Below are 10,632 nucleotides of genomic sequence, written 5' to 3' on the forward strand. Positions count from 1 at the left end.
TGGCCCCCCTCACCTATTTCTTTCGCTCATAAATTCTTATTAAATCCAAAAAGTTGTTTCGTGGAGTTTCAGGACTTTTGGAGTTGTGCAGAATAGGTTTCCAACGTTTGCTCCTTTTCCAGCCAGAATTCCAGCTGCCGGCATTCCCCCTCTTCATGGTAAACCTTGTAAAATAAGAGAGAATAGCCATAAGTATTGAGATATAATGTGTAATAACAGCCCATAATGCAATAAATATTGATATAAAAGCATGATGCAAAATGGACGTATCAGGTGCCGCCCCCCTCTCCTTGTCCTATTCAGACTAAGGGGGGAGGGGCGCGCGGCCCTGCCCTAGCCGCCTCTCCTCTTCTCCACTAAGGCCCACTATGGCCCATTAAGCCCCCGGGAGGTTCCGGTAACCCCTCGGTACTCCGGTAAAATCCCGATTTCACTCGGAACACTTCCAATATCCAAATTGTTGGGGTCTACGGTAGGGTGTGTCGACTGCAAATTAAAATTTCCTATGCGCAGAACAACCAAGAACATGCTACAGGAGATGGATCACAGATTGTTACCACTAGATGCGCAGTGCCGTGCAGCGGAAGTAGAGTTGAGGCAGCGCGTCCGCGTGGATCGTCTCCTCCTTGTCCGATCTCCCTCGAACAGCCGGTCGTCCGATCCCACGTACAAGTTCGCTGGAGCGGCGCAAGTGCACTGCCTCTAACGGTATCCGCGCGTGCAGGAGGAACACCGTGCGGCGGACTGCTAGGTCCAATCACACAGTCGGCAGCGAGTGGAGGTGGCTATTCGCAACACATGCAAACCCGAGTCGCAACGCCTAAGCGATCAACCGCATGAGTGTGCTGCACCTCCACTTTATATAGGTGTCCGTCGCAGGCTCAACACTTGGGCCTCGCACGGACCCTAAAGCCCAAAGTCTACTCGGTCACGTTCCTTGTCCAATTCGGATCACATCCGACAAGTGTCCTACGAACCGACCTCGTAGGTTCTTCCCTTAAGCGCGCGACCCCTTAGGTTCAAGTCGGCTTGGTCACAGTTCAGATCACCTTCGACCTACACGGTTGGTAGCAGCCTCTAGCAAGGCGTGTCGACCACCAAGCAGACTATGAAGCTGGTTGGGCAAACCTGTACAACGTGTCACACTTCTGTTCCCTTTGCCGCACGATATATGTTGTCGGGCTCGGCGAGACTGTCATCCTTGTGCTAGCCCGACCTCTTTCTCGTTCCACTGATACCGACCACAAACCGGATTATCTCATAATCCCTGTCGCATGGCCATGCTTATCCTGGTCGAATCACATGAGGGGCCCAGAGTATATCTCTCCTGATCGGAGGGGAAAATCCCATCTTGCTCGACCATGTCTCGCAGCATGGGACTGGACAAACCCAAAACCTACCTTTGTAACTACCCAGTCATGGAGTAGCGTTTGGTCGGCCCAAAGCAAGTCTGTCACCATCCCGAGTACATGCGTCAGCTCAGGTCTTAGGACATAGAACGTATGTTGTACTAGAGACTCACAGATGACATATCGCTGCGTCTCATAGTTGGGTCTGTCCGACTCGGACCTTATCTCGACTCGGATCCGACTACGTCGAGTCCGACCAGACCTTTCCAATTCCATATTATCGAGTTAGCATCCAATGCTCCATGGCTAGTGAGACCAAGCCATCGACCGTGTCATATGCTAGTCTAGTCGGCTGCGTGTCCACACAGCCCTTTCGACTAGGGACCTTTTAGGACAGCCATCATACAATGCATAGTCCCACAAACAAGTCACGTACTTGCTGATACACATCATTGATAATGTCCAAGGACTATCTTTATTCATAAACACATAGGAAATATCATCATACATGATTGCCTCTAGGGCATATCCCCAACAGTCTCCCACTTGCACTAGAGTCAATCAAATAGACATCGAATGCCCACAGCTCTAACATGCCCCTCATGGTTGGGATGTGGAAGCGGCTTAGTCAACGGATTTGCAACATTTGCATCCGTGTGAATCTTGCATAACTCTACATCACCATTCTTTACGATCTTTCGTATCAGGTGATATTTCCAGTCTATGTGCCTGACCTTGTGGTGAATCCTTGGCTCCTTGGCTTGTGCGATGGCACCAGAATTATCACAATAAAGGTCCAACGGTTTCATCGAGGCTGGGAAAATACCAAGATCATCCAGAAAATGCCAGATCCAAACACCTTCCTTTGCAGCTTCACAAGCCACAATGTATTCGGCTTCTGTGGTAGAATCGGCCACCGTATCCTGCTTGGAACTCATCCAGTGCACTGCTCCTCCATTCAAGACGTAAACGAATCGAGACTGTGATCGACAATCATCTCTGTCGGTTTGGAAACTAGCATCGGCGTAACCCCTTACGACGAGCTCTTCCTCACCTCCATAAACTAGGAACATCTTTTTAGTCCTTTTCAGGTACTTCAAAATAGTCTTTACCGCTGCCCAGTGACTCTCACCTGGGTTTACCTGGTATCTACTTGTTAGGCTTATTGCAAAAGCAACATCAGGCCTTGTACATATCATGGCATACATGATGGATCCGATTGCCGAGGCATACGGAATCCTACTCATCCTGCTTCGCTCATCAGATGTCGAAGGACTCTGAGTCTCACTTAGCCTTACACCATGTGAGAGTGGCAAGAACCCTTTCTTCGCCTCACTCATGTTTAACCGCTTCAACACTTTATCTATGTACGTGCTCTGGCTTAAGCCGAGCAGCCTCCTCGATCTATCTCTATATATCTTAATGCCTAAAATATAGACTGCCTCACCAAGGTCCTTCATCGAAAACTTGCCATTCAATGATTCTTTGACCAAGTTTAGCATCGAAACATTGTTCCTGATCAACAATATGTCATCCACATACAAGATCAAAAACACTATCGAGCTCCCACTTAACTTTTTGTATAAACAAGAGTCCTCTTTGCTTTTGATGAAACCGAGACCAGTGACGACCTCATCAAAACAAATGTTCCAACTCTGAGATGCTTGCTTCAACCCATAAATGGATCTCTTGAGCTTGCATACCTTACTAGTGCTAGTCGGATCGACAAAACCCTCGGGTTGTATCATATACACGTCCTCGGTTAAATTTCCGTGAAGGAAAGCCGTTTTGACATCCATCTGCCATATCTCGTAATCGAAATATGCAGCTATAGCTAGTATGATCCTCACCGATTTTAGCATCGCTACCAGCGAGTAAGTCTTGTCGTAGTCAATTCCATGAACTTGTCCATAACCTTTAGTGACAAGCTGAGCTTTGTGGATCTGAACATTTCCATCCACATCGGTTTTCTTCTTAAAGACCCATTCGCAACTAATGGCTGTTACGCCAGGCGGCGGATCAACCAAGTCCCAGACTTGATTCTCATCCATGGACTTTAACTCGGATCTCATGGCCTCCAGCCATGCCTCGGAATCTGGGATCACCATCGCTTCTGCATATGTGGCCGGCTCGTCGCTTTCTAGCAACAATACATCACGCACTCTGCGCAATCTTTCCAACCTCCGTGGTTCCGGTGCCGCTTCCACTACGGGTTCCCTGACTGACTCCGGATCTCATCACCAGCCAAGCTGTCCCCGAGTGGTTCTCGAATTTCTTCGAGTCAGACCGTCCTCCCACTGGCCTCCCGACTGAGAAACTCTTTCTCAAGGAAAACCCCGTTCCGAGCAACAAACACTTTGTTCTCTTCCTGGTTGTAGAAGCTATATCCCAAGGTTTCCCTCGGATATCCTACGAATATGCATTTATCCGATTTAGGTGTAAGCTTGTCTGACATAAGTCACTTGACAAATGCTTCACAACCCCAAATCTTTAGAAAAGACAAATTGGGACTCTTCCCGGTCCACATCTCATGTGGTGTCTTGTCTACGGATTTTGATGGTACCCTGTTAAGTGTGAAAGCTGCAGTTTCTAGAGCGCATCCCCAAAATGACAAGGGTAAATCCGATTTGCTCATCATAGACCAGACCATGTCTAACAAGGTCCTATTCCTCCGTTCTGACACGCCGTTTCTCTATGGAGTACCCGGAGGTGTGAGCTGAGGTATTATACCTCGACTTTTCAGATGATCATCAAACTCTTGACTCATGTACTCACCTCCACGATCAGATCGCAGAAGCTTTATAGTCTTGCCGAGCTAATTCTCAACCTCGTTCTAAAACTCTTTGAACTTTTCAAAAGTTTCCAACTTGTGCCTCATCAAATAGATATATCCATATCTACTCAAGTCGTCAGTAAAAGTCGCGAAGTACTGATAGCCACCTCTGGCAGTTGTGCTCATTGGACCACACACATCACTGTGTATAAGCTCCAAAAGCTCGAACGCCCTCTCGCAACTCTTTGCGAAAGGAGACTTAGTCATCTTGCCGAGCAAGCATGATTCACATGTCTCGAATGACCCGAAGTCGGACGAAGTTAGGAGCCCATCATCATGGAGCTTCTTCATGCGTTTCAGACTAATGTGTCCAAGCCGGCAATGCCAGAAGTATGTCGGATTTATCTCATTAGGATTATGCCTCTTGACATTCATGTTATAGACCGGTTCCTGTTCTAGATTCAATATAAATAGCCCATCAATAATGGGTGCATAGCCGTGGAACATACCATTCAAAAATATCGAACAACCATTGTCCTTTAAATTGAATTCATAACCTTGACTCAGCAAACATGAGGCAGAAATAATGTTCCGACTAAGTGCAGGAATGTAATAACAATTATTCAATTCCATAATGAATCCGGAAGGAAGCTGGAGCTGCATCGTGCCGACCTCCAACGCAGCAACTCTTGCTTTGTTGCCGACCCTGATGTCAATTTCCCCTTGTGCCACACGCCTAGTTCTTACCAGCCCCTGCATCGAGTTGCAAATGTGAACAACTGATCCGTTATCAAATACCCAAGAGCTACTAGGTATGTCAGCAAGGTAAATGTCTATAACATATGCAACAAGTGTAACTTTGCCTGAAGCAGCATTCCCGGCCTTCTTGCCATGCTCTGCAAGCCACTTGCTACAGTTCCTCTTCCAGTGACCGGTCTCCTTGCAGTGAAAGCAAACGGTCTTCGAGTCTGGTCCAGACTTTGGCGCAGCGGCGGAGGTTACCGTCTCCATGCCCTTTTCCTTAGCCTTTTTCTTGGCCCAACTCTTCTTGAACTTAGCCGATTTCTGCACCATCAACACTTGATGCGTGCCTTTCTTAATATCCTGCTCTGCCACTTTGAGCATCCCATGCAATTCAGTGAGCTTCTTATCCATGCCATGCATATGATAGTTCGAGATGAACGTCCCATAGTTGGGCGGAAGAGAACCCAGAACAACATCAGTGGCCAGCTCATCCAAGAGCGGGAAGCCCAAATGATCCAAAGCTTGCACATATCTGATCATCATGATCACATGTGGGCTCAGTGGATCACCTTCCTTCAGCTTGCAATCCATCAAGGATCGCCAGACGTTGAACCTTTTCGGTCCTAGCCTGTGTCTGAAACATGCTCTTGAGACTCTCGATCATACCGTAAGCCTCAACATTTTCGAAATGCTGTTGCAAATCGGGCTCCATACAAGCCAGCATCAGACAGTTGATCTCCGTTGATTCATCAACGAGTTTCTGGTAGGCATTCTTAGTTGTGGCATTAGCATTATCAGCAGGTTCCTCTGGAAGTGGATCCTCTAGAACATCTTCCTTTTTATCATGCTTGAGAACAATTCTTAGATTTCTATACCAGGTGGTAAAGTTTGTTCCATTCAGTTTATCCTTTTCCAGAATTGATTTCAATGCAAAGTGGGGTTGAGCAGGTGGTGCCACTGATCTACAACAGAAAATATGCAATCACTAAGCAATGTGTTTATGTAGAGTAATTCGCCTAAACAGAAATACTCCCACTGAAGTCAGCATCCCTCCGCAAACTCTCAGTGATTCAGGATCCGACTAGCGCATGCGACTAGTGAGCTTTAGCATCACTGCTAGCCAACATACCTATCCGGTAAGCAACTCCTTGCTAATCATATCTCCATACAACTCCTGTCGGTCGGGAAGGTATCTTATACCCCGGCTCCCAACCTTCTTTGCCACAAGGCCCAAAACCGTTTTGATAGCCTTGTCAAGTTAACCTGATGCAGTGCATGTCCATGTCCGACACGAACCCTTCAGTTCAAGAACACCTAGCAGCACCCCAATTTTATGAGCCCACTACTAGACGTACTTGACGTGCGAAGGTGCAACATCGGGGGTGGTAATTCGCTTGATATTCATGAGGGATCATTCTACCATTGTAACATGCATAGAAACAAAGAAGCACAACAATCACAAATAAACACATATTGTGAAATAGTATATGGCTCCTTCATGGACGTTCTTACTGGTCGGCTCCGACTCCGATGACCATCTACGAACTCCATCTTGTTTGTCATGCCTGGACGCCAAGCCACCAACCTGATCTCTATTATCCAACTACTACAACTAGTAATGAATTTTACATAGAGTCACAAGTCGACACACTGGTCGTTATACAATATAATGACAACAATTTGGCTCCTGCCGGCTGACAAACATGACACGCATGCCACGTATAAGTTACACACATGCATCACATACACATGAGCCATACTATTCACATCAAACCTGCAAAACAAACTTATGCATAGAATCGCATTCTATCGGTTTGTGTGTCGGGTACAAAATACACGGTGCTACATACACGGCGGTCCTCAGGAACATCAAAATATCGAACGAATACCGAACCTACATCAAAATATCAAACGAATAGCAAATTCACATGACTATTAATAGCAAGACTTCACTCATGTCCTCAGGAACAAACGTAACTACTCACAAAGCATATATATGTTCACAATCAGAGGAGTAATAATATGCATAAAGGATCTAAACATATGATCTTCCACCAAGTAAACCAATTAGCATAAACTACAAGGAGTAATCAACACTACTAGCAACCCGCAGGTACCAATTTGTGGTTTTGATACAAGATTGGATACAATAGATGAACTAGGGTTTTGAGAGGAGATGGTGCTGGTCAAAATGTTGATGGAGATTGACCCCCTCCCGATGAGAGGATTGTTGGTGATGACGATGGTGATGATTTCCCCCTCCCGGAGGGAAGTGCCCCCGGCAGAACAGCTTCGCCACAGCCCTACATTGATTCCGCCAAGGTTCCGCCTCATGGCGGCGGAGTTTCGTCCCGTAAGCTTGCCCATGATTTTTTTCAGGGTAAAAGTGATGATATAGCATAAGATGGATGCCGGAGGCCCACCAGGGGGCCCAGGAGATAGGGGGCCGCGCCCTACAGGGGGCGCGCCCCCTGTCTCCTGGACAGGGTGTGGGATGATACGTCTCTAATGTATGTATAATTTTTGATTGCTCCATGCTACTTTATCTACTCTTTTGGACTATATTGGGCTTTATTTTCCACTTTTATATTATTTTTGGGACTAACCTATTAACTGGAGGCCCAGCCCAGAATTGCTGTTTTTTTGCCTATTTCAGTGTTTCAAAGAAACGGAATATCAAACGGAGTCCAAACGGAATGAAACCTTCGGGAACGTGATTTTCTCACCGAACGTGATCCAGGAGACTTGGAACCTACTCCAAGAAGTGCCAGAGGCGGTCATGAGGGTGGAGGGCGCCCCCCTGGGTGCGCCCCCTACCTCGTGGGCCCCCTGTTGCTCCACCGATGTACTCCTTCCTCCTATATATACCTACGTATCCCCAAACGATCAGAAGGGGAGCCAAAAACCTATTTCCACCACCACAACCTTCTGTATCCACGAGATCCCATCTTGGGGCCTATTTTGGAGCTCCGCCGTAGGGGGCATCCACCATGGAGGGCTTCTACATCAACACCATAGCCCCTCCGATGAAGTGTGAGTAGTTTACTTCAGACCTTCGGGTCCATAGCTAGTAGCTAGATGGTTTCTTCTCTCTTTTTGGATCTCAATACAATGTTCTCCCCCTCTCTTCTGGAGATCTATTCGATGTAATCTTCTTTTTGTGGTGTGTTTGTTGAGATCGATGAATTGTGGGTTTATGATCCAGTATTATCTATGGAAAATATTTGAATCTTCTCTGAATTCTTTTATGTATGATTGAGTTATCTTTGCAAGTCTCTTCGAATTATCCTTTTTGGTTTGGCCAACTAGATTGGTAGTTCTTGCAATGGGAGAAGTGCTTAGCTTTGGGTTCAATCTTGCGGTGTCCATACCTAGTGACAGAAAGGGTTGCAAGGCACGTATTGTATTGTTGCCATCGAGGATAACAAGATGGGTTTTTTATCATATTGCATGAATTTATCCCTCTACATCATGTCATCTTGCTTAAGGCGTTACTCTGTTTTTAACTTAATACTCTAGATGCATGCTGGATAGCGGTCGTTGAGTGGAGTAATAGTAGTAGATGCAGAATCGTTTCATCTACTTGTCCTGGACGTGATGCCTATATACATGATCATTACCTAGATATGCTCATAACTATGCTCAGTTCTGTCAATTGCTCAACAGTAATTTGTTCACCCACCGTAGAATATCTATTCTCTTGAGAGAAGCCACTAGTGAAACCTATGGCCCCCGGGTCTATTCTCATCATATCAATCTCTATCGCTTTATTTACTTGCTTTGTTTTTACTTTGCCTTTTACTTTTCACTTTGCATCTATCTATCAAAAATACCAAAAATATTATTTATCATCTCTATCAGATCTCACTCTCGTAAGTGACCATGAAGGGATTGACAACCCCTAATCGCGTTGGTTGTGAGTAGCTATCGTTTTGTGTAGGTACGAGGGACTTGTGCGTGGTCTCCTACTGGATTGATACCTTGGTTCTCAAAAACTGAGGGAAATACTTACGCTACTTTGCTGCATCATCCTCTCCTCTTCGGGGAAATCCAACGCAGTGCTCAAGAGGTAGCATGTGCCCCCTGGCCTATTTATTTCGCTCATAAATTCTTATTAAATCCAGAAAGTTGTTTCGTGGAGTTTCAGGACTTTTGGAGTTCTGCAGAATAGGTTTCCAACGTTTCCTCCTTTTTCAACAAGAATTCCAGCTGCCGGCATTCCCCCTCTTCATGGTAAACCTTCTAAAATAAGAGAGAATAACCATAAGTATTGAGATATAATGTGTAATAACAGCCCATAATGCAATAAATATTGATATAAAAGCATGATGCAAAATGGATGTATCAGGCACCGCCCCCTCTCCTTGTCCTATTCAGACTAAGGGGGGAGGGGCGCGCGGCCCTGCCCTAGCCGCCTCTCCTCTTCTCCACTAAGGCCCACTATGGCACATTAAGCCCCCGGGAGGTTCCGGTAACCCCTCGGTACTCCGGTAAAATCCCGATTTCACCCGGAACACTTCTGATATCCAAATTGTTGGGGTCTACGGTAGGGTGCATCAACTGCAAATTAAAATTTCCTACGCCCAGAACAACCAAGAACATGCTACGGGAGATGGATCACAGATCGTTACCACTAGACGTGCAGTGCCGTGCAGCGGAAGTAGAGTTGAGGCAGCGCGTCCGCGTGGATCGTCTCCTCCTCGTCCGATCTCCCTTGAACAGCCGGTCATCCAATCCCATGTACAAGTTCGCCGGAGCGGCGCAAGTGCACCGCCTCTAACGGTATTCGCGCATGTAGGAGGAACACCGTGCAGAAAACTGCTAGGTCCAATCACACAGTCGGCGGCGAGTGGAGGTGGCTATTCGCAACACATGCAAACCCTAGTCGCAACGCCGAAGCGATCAACCGCATGAGTGTGCTGCACCTCCACTTTATATAGGCGTCCATCGCAGGCTCAACACTTGGGCCTCGCACGGACCCTAAAGCCCAAAGTCTACTCGGTCACGTTCCTAGTCCAGTTCGGATCACATCCCACCAGTGTCCTACGAACCGACCTCATAGGTTCCTTTCCTTAAGCGTGTGACCCCTTAGGTTCAAGTCGGCTTGGTCACAGTTTGGATCACCTCCGACCTACACGGTTGGCAGCGGCCTGTAGCAAGTCGTGTCGACCACCAAGCAGACTATGAAGTTGGTTAGGCAAACCTATACAACTTGTCACACTTCTGTTCCCTTTGCCGCATGATATATGTTGTCGGGCTCAAGGCGAGACTGTCATCCTGTGCTAGCCCAACCTCTTTCTCGTTCTAGTGATACCGACCACAAACCGGATTATCTCATAATCCCTGTTGCATGGCCATGCTTATCCTAGTCGAATCACACGAGGGGCCCAGAGTATATCTCTCCTGATCGGAGGGGCAAATCCCATCTTGCTCGACCATGTCTCGCAGCATGGGACTGGACAAACCCAAAACCTACCTTTGTAACTACCCAGTCACGGAGTAGCGTTTGGTCGGCCCAAAGCAAGTCTGTCACCATCCCGAGTACATGCGTCAGCTCAGGTCTTAGGACTTAAAAAGTATGTTGTACTAGAGACTCACAGATGACATATCGCTGCGTCTCATAGTTGGGTCTGTCCGACTCGGACCTTATCTCGACTCGGATCCGACTACGTCGAATCCGACCAGACCTTTCCAAGTCCATATTATCCGGTTAGCATCCAATGCTCCATGGCTAGTGAGACCAAGCCATCGACCGTGTCATATGCT

This window comes from Triticum dicoccoides, chromosome 4B (assembly GCF_002162155.2).
Source record: "Triticum dicoccoides isolate Atlit2015 ecotype Zavitan chromosome 4B, WEW_v2.0, whole genome shotgun sequence".
Taxonomy (NCBI): domain Eukaryota; kingdom Viridiplantae; phylum Streptophyta; class Magnoliopsida; order Poales; family Poaceae; genus Triticum; species Triticum dicoccoides.